Genomic DNA, 16,762 nt, shown 5'->3' with positions numbered 1-16,762 from the left:
CTCCTGACAAGCTGGAGGTTTTCATCCAGGATATGGTATACATTTGAGAATGTTTATCTTGTGTTGGACCGCCATTGTCTGCATACCAGTCCTGGAGTGAAAGAGAGCCAGTGGGCGTAGCAATTCACTAGCAGGAGTTCTTCTATGAGGGTTTTCCAAGTGATGGAGTCAAAATAATCTCTGCTGTTTTTCAAAAAAAGGCCACACTGACCCAAATTCATCAGATGAGCAATAAAACATCCTCCAATTTCTGCCAATGTCCACTAATAATGACCTGCAAAAGATGCATTTTCTCTACACAAAGGGGCATATTTACAATGTTATGATGCAGATTAGTGCCCCAAGCCTTCATGCTGTGCTGCCCTGCCTCAAATGAAAAGGGCTGGAAGATAAAGCACATTCCTGTCCTTTTCTCCTGCGCTGGTGTACAATGGGCTGCCATGCGCCAATGCAGGCACCCTTGCACCAAGGGTACGGCGATGTTTGTTTTTGTGCAGGAAGGGACATCTTCCTGCACAAAAAACATCATGAGAGCCGTTTCCTCTTTCTATGTGTGCATCATAATGCAGCATACATTGAAAAAGGAAAAAACAAGGAGAAATAAAGGTATTTCTGCTCGTTGCGCCTGCCTTACAACTCCCCTGGGGAGACCTAGGCTTTAGACACATTCCTATGTTTACAAGTCCTTGTAAATCTGGGAGCGCATCAACATCCATGGGTGTTGTGTGGAATATCCACTGCAACACCCATAGAATGCCTCTTTGAAGCAGAGTCAGGCAACACGGCGACTTGCACTGCAGTGCCTTACTCCATAACTACAACCATGTAAAGCCACCAAAAGATTGCATATTATTTATACCCCTTATTGTGCTATATATTTCACTAAGGAGTTCTTAGTAGCAGAATAGTACAAGGGGCTGAATTACCGTGTGCTTAATTTGTAAAAGAATAGATGCTAGGGCCTCAATTGTTCTAAGAAGCCCACCGGTGCTGCTGCCAATTGTATGGGTTGTTGAATACCAAGCAAGTCTTTATTTCACCTCATTTCCCTTTCATCCACAAATAGTGCCAGTGCGCCCTACCTGACTGGCTGAGAGACCAGGGAACACCCCTTCCTCACAGCTCCACGGTAGCTAATACAGAGCTTCTTTGGATGAAAACTGGGGCACCAACCAAATTGCGCCTAGTGCATGTTAATGTTCTGGCTCCTCGTGCCCTCTCCCTGTTGCACCCAGATCTGATGCACATAAAGCGCTCTCTACATGCTTCAAGTAAAAATAATAAAAGCGCTTTCTATGGGCTTGGGTAAACCAAGGGAGCGCCGTCCACACTCCAACCACCATGATCCAGGGCTTCCAAAAACAGAGCACTTTCCAGGTGCCAAATGTAGAAGACAGCGGCGAAGAGAGTACTGGCTCCAGACATCGTCAGGGGGTAAACGAGCCCTTTGTGTGAGGTGAGGGCACAGCCTTTACAAATGCAGGTGTGCCCCGCCTCTACCTCTCCCAGCCCAGGATGACCCATTCAATATGTAGATGCACGCTTGTGATGCCTCCACCCTCCCGTGTACAGGCTGTCTGAAAAGTATGCACAAGGACCAGCTGTCACTCTGCCCCAGACGTGGATTGGAGGCAAGCTGCAAAACACCATAGTTATAAGCACAGAGAAATGCTCACTTTCTAAAAGTGGCATTTCTATAATGGCAATAAAAAATTCTCCTACACCAATAAGCAGCATTTCTCACTACCATTACAACCATACCAAACATGCCTATGCTACCTCTCATGGATTAGATGATACCACTTAGACTTATGTTAGGGCGTTTCCAATGAATTCCTATGAGAGAGGCAACAGTCAGAGTATTGAGAAACTAGATAGGCTGTTTGTCACTACTAGGACATGTAGTACATAAAGACATATGTTCTACCTTTAGATAGGGCCTACCTTAGTCTTCTATGTAGTAAAAGGGGAGTTCCAGGCCTGGGAAGAAAAATTTTATGCCAGGTCCCTGAGGCAGTAAACTGCGTAAGCAGGCCCTGTGTTAGCAGGCCTGACACAGCTTTGAATGTGGGTGGCACAAGCTGCACTGCAGGCCCACTAATGTCATTTAATTTGCAGGCTCTTTGTATAGGGATACCACTGTGCAAGGGACTTACAGGTAAATTAAATGTGCCAATTAGGTGTAAGCCAATTATACCAACTTTAGAAGGGAGGGCACATGCACTTTAGCACTGATCAGCAGTGATAACGTGCTCAGAGTCCTAGAGCAAACAAAAAGAGGTTAAAAAATAGGAGGAGGTGGGCAAAAAGATAGGGGATAACCCTGCAAAAAAGGCCTGGTCCAACAGGCCCACTTCTAATAAGTTTGAAAACAGGGTCAGTACTAAAGTCATTGAAGAAACTAAGTTGAATAAATCTTTAGAGCTCATACTTTTGTATCAACCACTACCAATGTTAAAGACCTTAATGGAACAAATATCACTTATATCATTTGAATCAACTCAGGTTCTGATTCTTTTAACTTCAGTTCTTTATTCGGGCCAGGAAAATGGCCATAAAAGTACAATAAATACAAGACAATACATGACAAGTTAAAAATACATCACAATATTTAAAAAAAGATTCTATCATAAATAAAAACAATCAATAATCATTCATAATTTAATTCATACATCTTAAACTGTTAATCCAAATGGAAATAGCTAAAAACAAAACAAATAAATAGGCAACACAATAGTGCTCCTAACGGCACAAATACATCAACTAAACATAAAAAACAACAATAAATTCCTCCTTTTTACAACACATTTAAGAAAGGAGCAAATATTGATGCAGCCTGAGGAAAGTTCTGGGGTTTGCAAACATTCCAGATCAGCCAAATAAGTTTGAATACCCCAGCTTATGACAAGAGTTAACAAATACAACCTGCTAAATTTTTGATAAAATTTACAAAAGAATAGAAAGTGTAGCAGGCTTTGGGTCACAATTCATCACAGGGGTGTGTCACAATGCTACCCAACTCAAACTGCCCCAATGGAAAGCACAGGTGCCATCTCCCAAAGCACAAACAAAAGTGAATGAGTAGCATTCTTTCATATGATTCGTCAACCCAACATAAGTATGGAGCCATTCCTGATGACACGTGACGAGAAACACATTCTCTAACTGTGGATTGAGATGACCCAGTTATTTCTCTAATGATTTGTCTGTTTTGTTTAAACAGACTTTACACAGAGCAAGTCTTGCTTAACCATCCTATCAGGCTGGTAGAAATGTTCTTGCCCTCTCAGGTCACACAGCCCCAACTTAACATATTGGAGTCAGGGGATCGTCAATGCCCTATCACATTTCAGACAATCCTAAACAATTTCTCTATTAAAACCAACATGCACATTGGGCCACATAGAGCACCACAACAATAGAGGAGATAAATTAATAGTGTTCTCTACATACCCCATCCCTAGCTTCTGATGGAAAGTATACGTGGAGCAAGTTAGTGGCACGCCCAGAAGTCTCCATAACACTCTGTTATCAACGCCCTGGAGGGGCTTGGGATTTACATAACCCCACAGTACAGCACAGTACAATAAAATAAGGAGACACTTTCTCCTGTGAATCTCCAACAAAGGCATTAACCAATGTTTCCCAATGTAGGAAGCCAAACTAAATGCAAACTCAGAGGGGCCAGTAAATGTTTGCCTTACAGTGGAAATGCAAGGTCCCCAATTCCCCTTTGAATCAAGCACCACACCCAAATAGTGGAATCAAGGGGAAAATGCTCGGACAGACCTTGCAATTTGATACCCCTCTTCTTGGTTTTTCCTAGATTAAACAACATTATAAATGTTTTAGTGTGATTTGTGTCCAGGCACAAGGATCCAATAAATAACACAAATTAATCACTTAGGATTTTCAAACCGCAACATCAGTGCATACTAATTCTGGGATCTCTTTTTCCTGTGATGGATGGGGCATCAGTAACTCTGGCAGACAAAATGGGCCTCAGGCAATTAATATATAGCAAGAAAAGCAGATGGGCTAATATGCACCCCTGCAATACCCCCATCCAATTTTAAATCCCTCTGCCCTTTCACCAGAAGGACCATACCTAACCGAGGCAGAAAGATCATAGTGAAGGTCTCTCAGAAAAAAAAAAAAAAAAAACAGTCCATCAAGGTCACTGAGTATCCCCCAAAGCTTTGATCACACCACACTGTCCAAGGCGCAGGACAGATCCATGAAGGCCAGGCACATGGAGCACTACTTTGGGATGGTATACTTACTTATAAGCAAGTACAGGTTTAAAGCTACCTGGCTGCCTCCTTTCTGCACCCTGAAGCTATATTAGAGTGCCTCAGTACCCCAACTGAGGCCGCTATTGTCTTTTTTTAGTAAGCCCACTCTGATAGCCTTTTTGTATTTTGGTGTTTGGTAGCTGTAGTTGCTTCAGCCTTTTTTTGTATGTTTGTCTTAGTCTGTCATAGTTTATTGTTTTATTAGCCACTTAGTTTTGCTTGTGAGTCCTCCATCTTCCCCGCTGTTTCCTGCTGTTTTTCCCTGCTCTGCCACCAGCCTGTCCACTGCCACCCAGCGCTCCTCCCTCCTCAGGACCTGCTTAATGGAGGTCACAGCACAGCCCCATTGAGAAGGTCCCTGCACCAGCTTCCCCACGCTGTCTGCCTTACTCCTTCCTGTGCCTTAAAGCTCTGTTAGAGTGCCTCAGTACTCCTACTGAGAACACTATTTTCTTTTCTGATAAGCCCACTCTGGTAGCCTTTCTGTATCTTGGTGTTTGGTAGCTGTAGTCATTTTAACCTTTTTCTGTTTTTTTGTCTTAGTCTGTCTTAATTTATTGTTTTATTAGCCACTTAGTTTTGCTTATGAGCCCTGGGTCACCCCATTGTTTACGGCCATTTTTTTCCACTCTGTCATTCTGCTGCCAGCCTGCCCACCATGACCCAGCACCTTTCCCTCCTCAGGACCTACTTAATGTAGGGTGAAGCTGCAGCAAAGGCAAGCCCATGTGCACCCGTCCGCACCTAGACCATGCCCAGAAACAGGAACCCTGGTTCTCCTACCACCATTATCGTACCACTAGCCAAAACTCAGCCTCTGAACTATGGGACCTGGTCCCCAGGAATTGAGATAACAATGACTCCAGTGCATCTCCCCAGACTACGTTAAGACCTTTTGCCTGCCACCAATGCTGCTTCATCTGCAACACCTAAACTACAGTGCCGACTACTCATTGCAAGAAACACCTCCACTGCCTTCTACTCAATGCCAGATCCCTCTGCAAACACACCAAAGAAATCTAGAACACCATAACCCCTCTCAAACCAGACCTGATGTTCATGTCAGAAACCTGGGTCACTCCCACATTTGCTCCCAACATCACCTGCGGAACCCTTCAAGGCTACAAACTGTTCCACAAAGACTGCCACAACAAACATAGAGAAGGCATCCCCATAATCCACAAGGACAACCTCGTATGTCCCACCATTGAGGATGACACATCCCCCATCATGCAACACCTTGATTTCAAAATCTGAACTGACTCCAGAGCCACCATCAGAGGAACCCTCACACACTGACCCCCGGTCCCCTGCCCATCTTCTGCAAGACTATCTCCAATTTCATCTCCTCCTGGGACATTAACTTCAGCCAGTACGTCCTCCTGAGGGACCTCAATTTTCTCCCAATGAACCCAATGACTGAAACTCTGCCAACCTCCTGGACAACCTAAGCAACATTAGACTCAAGCAACTGGTCACCAGCCCCATGCACAATGCAGGACACACTCTGGACCCCATTTTCACTGCTAGAGAGGATTACATTCTCACAAATGACAGAGCTAACATTGACTGACCACCACATCACACATCGTACAGTTCACCATAACAAACACACCAGAACCCTCTTCCACCCCCGGCCTCCCACACCGCAGGTGGTGATAAATCACCAAGACCCAATGGACCCCCGCCCTCAACACCAATAGATCCAACCCCACCAGCAGAATTGAGCACGATGTCCGCAGTTTCTCTAAGTGGATCCTCAACTGCTTTGATGAAATCGTCCCCACAAGAAATTCCAATATCAGAAGATCCAGCAAGTTCACTGGCTTGTTCACACCAAAACTCCGCCCACTGAAGAGAATGTGCCAGTGACTAGAAAGAAGATGGTGCACTAGCAAATACCCATCGGACCATGCCACCTTCAAAGCTGCCCTCAACAAATATCATCACCACCTCAGGGAAACAAAAATGGACGCCCTGATCAACTGCATCGAGAAGGCCACCAACCACTACAAGGATTTTATCAGCATTTTGAGAGCGTTCTCCTGCCCTGCAGCCACCAAGAACACAACTCAACCCTCCTAAGCCCACTGTGACTCTCTGACAGACTACTTCCACAACAAAATAACAGCTATCTACAGCAAATTTGCCCCTTAATCCACCAGCCTCGACCTTACCCTACAAACGTAACCCACAGCCACCTGATCACCGACTGTAAGCCACTAACAAATCAGAAAACATCTGCATCATGAGCTTGAGCCATCTACTACAGCTTCAACATGTGACAGAGGGAGATCAGCAGTGTCCTCACTCCGATCCTCAATACCTCCATCAAGACGGCCACCATTCCAGATGCCTGGAAGCCCGCAGAGGTAAAATCGTTCCTGAAGAAACCTTCTGCTGGCCCCAGCAAACTCAAGAACTACCACCCAATCTCACTGATACCAAAGTTTCATAAAGAGCCATCAACTAACAGCTCTCCAAACACCTAGAAGAACACGGTTTACTGGATGCCTCCCAAACCAGTTTCCATGCCAACCCTAAAACCAAGACCACCCTGACCACCACAATGGACGACATCAGAGCTCTTTTGACTGTGGAGATAAAGTAGCACAAATACTCCTTGACCTCTCAGCGGCCTTCAACATCGTCTCCCACCACACCCTCAAAACCAGACTCCACCATAATGGAATCCAGAGCAATGCCCTCAAGTGGATCTGCAACGTTCCCCAGGGCTCATCATTCAGCCCTACCCTTTTCAACACCTATATGACACGACTGGCAGACATCATTCAGACTCTTGGTGGCCCATCACTCTCGGACGAACCCAGACCCCGGCGGACCATGCCCACAACCTCAGCATCATCATCAACAGCAAACTCACATTCAAGTGACAGATACATACAATGCTTCCACCTTCTTTCTCCTCTTCTGCATGCTATGAAAGATCTTCAGATGGATCCCCATCGAGGCAAGAAGAATGGTGACTCAAGCCCTCATTACCAGCAGACTAGTCTACTAAAATGCAGTCTATGTCGGAGTCAGCACCCAAAATGTCAATCACCTCCAAACTATACAGAACTTCACAGCAAGGCTCATCCTAGACCTTCCCCAAATGTACTAGCATCACCCCTCACCTCAGAAGCCTACACTGGCTGTCCATGCATAAGAGATGTAAACTCATGGTCCTGACCCTTGCCTACAAAGCCCTCCACAACATCTGACCCAAACATATTAACCACCGTCTGACCTTCCACCAACCCGCCAGAGAACTCCAATCAACTTTCCTCGCCCTTGCACACATCCAACGTGTTTGCCATAGCCACTGGTGAGGCTGTTACTTCTCCTACCTCCCTGCCAAGGCCTGCAACAACCTCCTCCTTTGAACCGCACACATCCTCCCCGACTTCAGGAAGAAGCTCAAGACCTAGATCTGAACCTCTCTGTAATGAGACATCACTAACATGTTTTGCCATTTATATTCAAGCTGGGAGTACGTGTCAAAAGGTAAGGGCCCCCAAATACTCTTCAAAACGTCCACGCTCCACTTCCAATCATCACACTGTGGAAACTTTTATGCATTAGTAAGGCCTGCTTGACCAGAATAGTATGTTTGGCAACATGTATTTGGTTTCATTTTTATAGCAGTAACAGAACTCAACTGCAATGTTTAAATAAGTCTAGGCATATTTAACCATTGCCAATTTAGTAGAATAATTGTGAAAAATTGGGAAGGGGGCTCAATTTTTTATGTAAAATTGCATGGATTAAAGGGCTGTCTCTAGGGATCACTGATATGGTGCAATTCAATTTAACTTTATTCCACGCATTTAACCTTGCTTTTGCCCTGCCTGCAAATGAGCAAACTTCCGGGACTGAATATGACTGAAAAACATCTAACACTAATTCCTTGATGGCCCAGGTCTCCTGGAACAGTACAATGTCATGTTCACAAATATAATTCCCCCAGTCTTCACATGCCAGTTTACTAGCTAGACTGGCTATGTTCCAGGAAAGGATACTCACACCATGTTCCAGGGTCCCAGCAGGCCTAGAGGTAGACTCATTCACTTTCATAATTCCCTCTTTAACTTTCTATGGGGCATTGATGGGGGCCATAATCAATTGAGTGGCAGAAGTAATGGAACAGGCCTCAAACCACTTAACTAGAGATGATGATGACACATCAGGGAACAAGAATCAGTCACTGGTAGACAAATCACCGAGAGGGGAGAATCTGTTGGAAACAAGCACACCAAAGCTAGATGTTATTGGGGAATTCGGATGTGTTCTCCCGGCTAGGTCCCTATGGAAAAACCCCAGGGGCAAAACCCCAGGGGTAATCTTGCTTTGGTAAAGGAATACTTGCCCTGCACTTTTTAGCAGGTGCCTAACCAATCTGAGGCTCCTAAAAGTGACAATGACACAATCTTTCTGTCGCCTCCTACAAATTTTCCATTCTAGCCCACCCTCCTAGCCATAAGTATTTTTGTAAATACACTCCCTTGAAACATGGAAATCCCCCTGACCCAGTGGGCCACTTTGTTAAATAAATCAATAGTGGTCTCACTTACATTGGAGTGCAATTTGGGGACATCTACCAGGATAACCACTTAGGGGCAAGCTGCTGGATGGAGATTACATATATAGACACCCACCTGGGTGGCCTATGCCCTCCACCAGATCAACAGATTTGTCAGTTGTGCGAGGACCTGGGACAGACCTAGCCTGATCTGATGTGCTCACTGATATGTTTTTTTTTTAAATCCTGTTCAAAAGAGACAGGCAAGGCAGACTGGAGAGCCTTTCTAGGTGCCTTGGTAGAAGACTTTTCACACTACTACCCTGCAGGTTGCACAGACCTCAAAAACCTATTTTAGTACAAGACCTGAAACAATTCAGGGCATCAGCACTTGTCTTGCTGATGTCATTGCCACAGACACCCCACCCATCTCCTTTCTCTCTGTTTTCTCTTCTATCATCCCACCCACACTCCAAAGCCAGTAAACCAGCTTCGATCTGCCCCAAATGTTCAAACACCCCCGACAATTTAGAGTTGATGGCTTCCAGAAATTTTTTTGCCCAGCTGAGTCAGCAAACCGTCAACGGCCTCTTTGCAGCCATGAGGATACAATAATGAAAAGTCCAAGATGGCTGACATAATGTTTTTGTGGGCCTTAGATGACCTGGCAGACAACAAGAAGCAGGACCCTAGATACACAGGATTGAGCCACAAACTGATGAATGGGTTACTAAAAATTTGCAGAGTTCAAGGCAAGTTCTGTGACACGTAGCTGTTTTTAAAGTGGTGGAATGAAGATATATTCCCTATGAAAATAATTTCTCTTCACAAAGAAAATTGAAGGGAGATTAGTATGCAGATACAGGGGGTCATTACGACCCTGGCGGTCAGAGACCGCCAGGGGTAATGTGGCATCCGTACCGCCAACAGGCTGGCGGTACAGAGACCCGTATTACGACAGCGGTGGTAGCGCCGCGGTCGCACCGCCGGGGCCGGCGGTTTCCCGCAGTTTTAGCCCCGGCGGTTTCCCGCCGTTTTAGCCCCGCCGGTGATAATCCTCCAGGGCAGCGCTGCAAGCAGCGCTGCCCTGGGGATTATGACCCCCCTACCGCCAGCCTGTTTCTGGCGGTTTGCACCGCCAGGAAGAGGCTGGCGGTAAGGGGTGTCCTGGGGGCCCCTGCACTGCCCATGCCACTGGCATGGGCAGTGCAGCACCCCCTAACAGGGCCCCGGGCAGCTTTTCACTGTCTGCATAGCAGACAGTGAAAATCGCGACGGGTGCTACTGCACCGGTCGCACGGCCGCAACACCTCCGGCTCCATTAGGAGCCGGCTCCTATGTTGCGGCCTCATCTCCGCTGGGCCGGCGGGCGTAAACTTGGTTTGCGCCCGCCGGCCAACGGGGATGTCGTAATGGGGTCCGCGGGAGTGCGCCCGCATTGGCGGCCGCACGGCGGCGCCGCCCGCCAAGCTTGTAATGACCCCCACAGTCTCTTATCAGGACAAAGACCAAGTAGTCTTCAGAAGATCACGAAAACCAAAAACTAAAGGCATCTCGTGCAACAGTGATAATGAACGCTCTTTATAGTGCTACAGAGGGGCGGTGAAGAAGATTACATGGGACACCTCCTGGAGCCCTGGTGCAGGATGGTAGATGAAGTCTCTCCCCAACTGAAGACCTGTTTTTGATGTTTATGACACTTCACACTCGGGCCCTCATAATTAGTTTTTTCCCTAAGAGGTATTCCAGCAAAATATATTTATCCTTTTTTTTTCTCCATACTTTGGGGTTTCGAAAAGGTACTCCAGTTTTGTGAATTCCCCTTGAGGGAACTGAGAAAATAGGGAAACCTAGCAGAATTATGATTTTTGTTTGAAAAATTGGAAAAAGTGCTGTGCAAAAAAGTATATACATTTTTCCTAAGAATGTCAACAAAATGTTTGCTGTGCTTAGATCACCTACTTCCCCGTTTTCAAGAATAAGCAGAGTTGGAAAACAAAACCATTTATACTACATGTTTTACATTTTCCTAACTAAAGGTCAATTTTTCCTAATTTTTGGAGTATCAACCTACTTGCAGGTTGTGGCTAAATAGATGTGAAACCCATGGGTGATTCTGAAAAGCTATACATTTTTAAAAAATAGAAAAGTTCCAAATACCACAAGAGGGTACTTTGGTAGATTTCTTGTTAACCCAAAAAAACTAAGTGCCCGATTTAGAACTCAGCAGACTGGTTACTCCATCACAGCGGCGACAGATATTCCATCAGTCAATACCTAGATCCCATGGTATTTAGATTTATACTGATGGGATATTTGACACTGTTGATTCATACTGAAGGGATATTTGTCACTGTTGTGACAGAGTAACCTCTCTGTCGAGTTTTAAATAGGGCCCTAAGTGTTGAAATTTACAATAAATGAAAATAAGTGGGGATGGAAAAATAGCAATTTGTAATGATTTCATCTGTAATTTGTTGCCCTAAATGTCCATTAATCCCTTGTCGCTTTATATTGTTTTATGGTTGTCCAAAATCACACAATACACAGAGCAAACTGAGCTGAAGCTTATGATGATTTTGCATTGTGGACTGACAAGGGAGCAGTTTGCATGGTAAAATTTGGGCCCATATTTATACTTTTTGACGCTAAACTGCGCTAACGCAGTTTAGCGTCAAAAAATTTAGCGCCGTCTAACGCCATTCTGAAGCGCCATGCGGGCGCCGTATTTATTGAATGGCGTTAGCCGGCGCAAGCAGACCGGCGCTGCCTGGTGTGCGCGAGAAAAACCACGTACACCAGGCAGCGCCGGCGTAGGGGGAAAATGGCGCATGGGCGTCTTAAAATGGGGCAAGTCAGGTTATTTCGAAAAAATCATCGTAACCCGACTTGCGCCATTTATTTTCGACGCCCATCCCCCATCAACATGACTCCTATCATTGTAAAGATAGGAGTCATGCCCCCTTGCCCAATGGCCATGCCCAGGGGACTTCTGTCCCCTGGGCATGGTCATTGGGCATAGTGGCATGTAGGGGGGCACAAATCAGGCCCCCCTATGCCACAACAAAAAAAAAAAAAAAATACTTACCTGAACTTACCTTAATGTCCATGGGATGGGTCCCTCCGTCCTTGGGTGTCCTCCTGGGGTGGGCAAGGGTGGCAGGGGGGGTCCCTGGGGGCAGGGGAGGGCACTCTGGGCTCATTTTGAGCCCACTTGTCCCTTAACGCCATCCCTGACCCAGGTGTTAAAAAGCGGCGCAAATGCGCCGTTTTTGGCCACGCCCACTCCCGGGCGTCATTTTTGCCCGGGAGTATAAATACCACATAAAGGCCTGGGAGTCATTTTTTAAGACGGGAACGCCTCCCTTGCATATCATTAACGCAAGGAAGGGGTTCACGCTAAAAAATGACGCACATTCCGGGAACTTTGGCGCTAGACGCGTCTAGCGCCAAAGTATAAATATGGCGTTAGTTTTGCGCCGAATTTGCGTCGAAAAAAACGACGCAAATTCGGCGCAAACGGAGTATAAATACGGGCCTTGATGAAAGGAAAATGTGCAAGAATGTGCACAAGATATTGCGAATCCATATTTATCAAAAATTCATGCAACGCAGCAAGTCACCTTGCTGCACTATGCTATGTGAAAATGAAAAAACAGGAATATGCTGTATTTACCCTTGGCACCCTTGCATCATGTTGTAGGGGAGCCTGCATTGCAGACAGGTTTGTTTTTGTGCAGGAAGTAGCTGTTGGGACTCACTTCATTGTTCAGACACACCACAAACCTATTATGGTTCAAGCAAACAAAAGGAGAAAACCCTAAATTGTTGAGGTGGTCCATTTCCCAAAAGGGATGGACTTTACAGTGGAACATAGACCCGGGAGTAACCACTCCAATGCAGATGAACTCTCCAGATATTTCCACTTAGACAATGAAGATTCATCTGGGCAAGGTTAGCCTTATTGTCCCTCGTTTGGGGGGGTTGTGTTTGAAAGTACCATCTTTTTGCCATGGTTACCCCCATTTTCTGTTTGATGTCAGTGTGCTTGACTGTGTTTATTGGGATCCTGCTAACCCGGACCCCAGTGATTATACTCTCTCTCCTCTAAATGTTGTCACTGTGTACTGGTAACCCAGTATTTCACCCAAAATTGGCATACTGGTGCCCCCTTATAAGTCCCTAGTATATGGTACCTAGGAACTCAGGCCATTAGGGTTCCAGGGGATCCCTATGGGCTGCAGCATTTCTTTTGCCACCCATAGGAGCCCATGCAAAGGCTTCTGTAGGACTGCCATTGCAGCCTGCATAAAAGGTGCATGCACCCTTTCACTACCATTTACACTGCACCGGGTCACTTATAAGTCACCCCTATAGCAGGCCCGTCAGCCCTAAAGGACAGGGTGCAGAGTACCTGTTTGTGAGGGCCCTCCTGCACTAGCAGAGGTGCCACCATGATGTCCAGGACCATTTTCCTGGACTTCGGGAGTGCAGGGATTCCGTTTTACGCATGTACTGGACATAGGTCACTACCTATGTCCATCTACATAATGGTAACTCTGAACATAGGCATGTTTGGTATCAAACATGTTGGAATCATAACCCAATGCTTTTGCAAGCATTGGTTGTATGATTCCATGCACAATGGGGGCTCATTAGAGGACTCCCAGTATTGCTATTCCAATCTTTTAAGGTTTTACAGGCAGCCCAGCTGCTGCCACCTCTCAGACAGGTTTTTGCCCTCTTGTTGCTTTGGCAGCTCAAGCCCAGGAAGTCAGAACAATGGATTTCCTGTGAGAGATGGGTGTTACACCCTCTCCCTTTGGAAATAGGTGTTACAGGCTTGGGAGGGGTAGTCTACCCAAGCCTCTGGAAATGCGTTGAAGGGCACAGATGGTGCCCCCCTTCCATAATCCAGTCTACACTGGTCCAGGGACACCCAGTCCCAGCTCTGGTGCAAAACTGGACAAAGGAAAGGGATGTGACCACTCCCCTGTCCATCACCACCCCAGGGTGGTGCACAGAGCTCCTCCAGAGGGTCCTTGAGGTCTGCCATCTTGGATTCCAATTTTGCAGGGCACTCTGGGAGCATCTGAGTGGCACGTGCCAGGCCAGCCCTCTCCTGATAGGTGCTTACCTCTTTAGCTGACCTATCCCCCTTTCCGGGCTATTTAGGGTCTCTCTCTTGGATGGTTCTTCAGATTCGGATTGCAAGACCCCAGCAGAAATCCTCTGCATCTTTTATGTTACCTTCTTACCGAAACTGCATCTGGACCCTCCAGGAACTCTACAACTGCAACACAGAAGCAAATGTGACTTCTGCAACATTGTATCTTCCGCTCCTGCTAGGTATTGCAACTTTTTCCCGGTCATGCATCCTCAGAGGACAGCCTGCCTTCAGCCTGCACCAGAAGAACAAAGGAATCTCCCTTGGAATGAAGGGGTCAGTCCCCTGCTTCAGCAGGCACTTCTCTGTAACGACAACTGGTTGTGTGGGACCCCTCTCCTGATGAGCTGTGTGGATCCAGCATCATGGGTGGTAGACTGGAGTTGTCCTGATGGTCCTGATGTCCAATTGTCCAACTTTGGTGGAGGTAAGAGCTTTCCTCCCCACGCAAGTCAGTACCCCCATGCACCACGTGTTTTGCAGTTGCTAGGGCTTGTTCACATCCTTCCACAGAGTTCTTTTTGCACCATGCAGCTCCATCCCCCAACACATCTTCCTGTGATGCACAACTTCCTGTGTGTTTCTGCAGTCGCGTGGGACCCTTTGTTGTAGTACTGAATGGGACTCCTTTTGCACCTTCTTTACCCTCATGCTGTGGGGCTCCTGTGCATGCTGCCGGTCTTCTGGTGGCTCTCTGAATTGCTGAGAGCCCCCTCTGAGTCTCCTTCCTGGATAGAGCCCACCAGGTCTCTCCTGGTCCTGGGCAGCGCCGTCTTCTGCTAACAGCAAGCTATGCGTGTGCCAAGGCTTGTTGGCGGAAACCAGTGACGCAAACCAGACTGGAATCATCCATTCGGCCTGGGACATCATCTGCACCAACCAGGAACCTGCATCCGTCTTCTTGGGTGCAGTACTGACTATTGTTCTTCACGGTGAGTCTTCTTTTGCACCTTCATCCGGGTTAGCAGGGGCTCCTGTTCTCCCTGGACTGTTCTATGTTTTTTGGACCCCTTCTTCCACAGGTCTTCAGGTCCAGTAATCCATTGTTGGTGTCTTGCAGTCTCTTCTGGTTCTTGCAATACCTTCTTTCTTGTGTTCTTGTGTGTTCTAGGAACGTTAGTGTGATTTACTCCTGCTTTCCTGGGCTCCGGGGTGGGTTCTGTTACTTATCTTTGGTGTTTTCTAATACTCCCAGCACCCCTCTACACACTACACTTGCCTAGGTGGGAAACTGACTTTTGCATTCCACTTTCCTAGTATATGGTTTGTGTTCCCCCTTGGCCAATTTCTAACTATTATGATTGTCACTATTTGCACTGTTTTGTAACTGTTTCTACAGCTATTTCTGCATAAAAGTGTATATGACTTGTGTATTACTTAGCTCCTAAGGGTGTATAGTCTCTATGGTATTTTTGGCATTTCTGTCACCAAAATAGAGTTCGTTTATTTTTTCAACACTGACTATATTCTTTCATATGTGTGAGTACTGTGTGACTACAGTGGTATTGCATGAGCTTTGCATGTCTCCTAGTTAAGCCTTGGCTGCTCATCCACACTACCCCTAGAGAGCCTGGCTTCTAGACACTGTCTACATTTCACTGATAAGGGATAACTGAAACAGGTATAAGGTGTGTGTACCTTAGGTACCATCACAAACCAGGCCAGCCTCCTACAGTAGAAACTTCTTGCATAAAAACAAATCCATAGAGACATTTTCTTCTTTATAATTGCCAAGGGCCCAGCACATTGATACACCCTAAGTATGAAACACTGATGGCCTTGCCACCAACCCAATTATTAACCAACTTACATATCAGCACATTTTCTAACCTGACCTTGACTGTCTATGTATCCGCCTACATGAAAGCTCTAGGAAGGCAAGCCTAGGCTAAGCTTGTACTCCCTCTCCCTGTGTCTATCTCACTTGGAGTCCTGACTAGAACTGTATGCATGCAAAGTGATCCCCTACTAGCACCTCTTTATCGCAACCCACGTAAGCCCAAAAGGACATGTCTTTCTGTGACTTCAGCCCATACCATGCATATCATGAATTACATTTAATTTCAACTCTTTCTAGTGTGCACAGGTAAGCTAGTGGTGCTACAGGATGACATTGGAACAATATACCTTTGAAAAGTGGGTGTAACATGCTGGTTCAAACTCTACTAAGTTCCATAAGGAACACTTCCAGAAAGCCCAAGGATCATAGGGTTTGTTGTATAGGGTACTCATTCAAAACATGGTCATGTCTTTTCCACTGTAAAGTGCAGCGCATTGACTATAATGCACTTCTAATATGGTGGGCAGCATATCTGCCACTTTTTGTTGTAGAATGAAGGTGGAAAGCAGCTAAAGACAATGCCATTGTGTACCTCTTTTCTAGAGACATCAAAGACATTGTGGGCCAAATCTTATTTAGGAAGAAAAAGTGCTAAATTACGGTTATTCTTTCCAAATTAGACAGATTAATTTAAAGAGCTACACTTCTACTCAAGTAATGGGCCCTGGGGGGTATTGATAAATGAAAAGCTATTTAGGGCAGATACTCTAAAATATTGTTTTGTCACTTTAGTTAATTTATCAGAACTACAATTTTGTGTTGTGTTGTACGAAGTAAAGCACGTTGAAAACACAGAGAAGGCTGAGATGGGCAGTAGTAATGACTTACCTGCCTCTTTCCTTGCCAAGTATAAACTCGGTTTCAGAGATATCAGTAGAACTATTGCTCACTTGCAGGAATGAGGTTGGCAAAGTGCTGATCCTGCAACCTTGAAATGT

Source organism: Pleurodeles waltl, chromosome 1_1 (assembly GCF_031143425.1).
Source record: "Pleurodeles waltl isolate 20211129_DDA chromosome 1_1, aPleWal1.hap1.20221129, whole genome shotgun sequence".
In the NCBI taxonomy this organism is placed as follows: domain Eukaryota; kingdom Metazoa; phylum Chordata; class Amphibia; order Caudata; family Salamandridae; genus Pleurodeles; species Pleurodeles waltl.
Note: the sequence above shows the minus strand (reverse complement) of the source record.